We start from the raw sequence: 1,322 nt of genomic DNA, 5'->3' as shown, positions 1-1,322 counted from the left end.
GCCAGCAGCTCTTACTCTAGGGGATCCAGCAGGCTCTGCTACTGTCCAATCATCTTGTGTGATTTCACTCTCTGCTGGAGCAGCCAGCAGCTCTTACTCTAGGGGATCTCCCAGCAATCTCCCAAGTACCACTTAGTTTGTGTTAGGATTTTGGTTGCAAAGTTATATACCTTCATTAAGTGGGCTCCTGCCGACTAAACATTCTAATTACATTTTANTCAACTTGATATTTATTAGGCAATAGAAAAACACCCTGTTATAACACTAGAGACTCTTGTTTGTTTCTATGTAACTCTGGCTGACTTGAGACTTGCTGGGATTGGCTTTGAACTTGCTGTGANCTTCCTGCTTCTGCTTCTGGGGTGCTAGCATTCCAGGACTACACTTTAATACTGGCTTTTTACAATAAAACTTGCCATAAAACAATTTAGTGGCTGAGAGTCAATTATTTTAAACAGTGGAAAAACCCACAATAACTACACTTCCCATAAAGAGAAACAAGTGGTATATTATGAAATTTGTGTGTTTTGTTTTTCTGACACAGCGTCTCACTCTTCAGCCCTGGCTTGCCTGAAACTTCCATAGAATTCACAGAGATCTATGTGCCTGATTCTCCTCTTGAATGATGGGACTAAAGGCACGTGCCATCAGGCACAGCATAAAACATTCTGATTTTTATATGGGTGATAATCAAAATGGTTTATTTCAAATTGACATGTATTCCTATAATATTTCAAAATACAAGCCATTGCAAAGTGGCTAAAAATAAAATGTTAGTGTTAGATACTGAAATGTTATAGAAATTTTTAATAGAAATGACTACTAGTTTTAGATTCAAAATGCTATTGAAGGAAGGAATGCTTTAGTCTTGTAATTTCCTTCCTTCTTTCCTTCTTTCCTTCTTTCCTTCCTTCCTTCTTTCCATTCTTCTGTCTTAGGGTTTCTTTTATCGTGAACAGACACCATGACTACGGCAACTCTTATAAAGGAAAACGTGGTACACAGACAGACATGGTGCTGGAGAAAAAGCCAAGAGTTCTATATCTGGATCAGCAGGCCAGAGGAAATGAGTACCACACTAGGCCTGGCTTTGAGCATCTTAAACCTCAGAGCCTGTCCCCAGTGACACATTTCCTCCAACAAGGCCACACTTCCTTATAGTGCTACTTACTCCCTATGAGCCTATGGGTCCCATTTTCTTTCAAATCAATGCTCATTCATCCTCTCTTCTCTTCTCTTCTCTTCTCTTCTCTTCTCTTCTCTTCTCTTCTCTTCTCTTCTCTTCTCTTCTCTTCTCTTCTCTTCTCTTCTCTTCTCTTCTC

This window comes from Mus caroli, chromosome 6 (genome assembly GCF_900094665.2).
Source record: "Mus caroli chromosome 6, CAROLI_EIJ_v1.1, whole genome shotgun sequence".
NCBI lineage: Eukaryota > Metazoa > Chordata > Mammalia > Rodentia > Muridae > Mus > Mus caroli.
Note: the sequence above shows the minus strand (reverse complement) of the source record.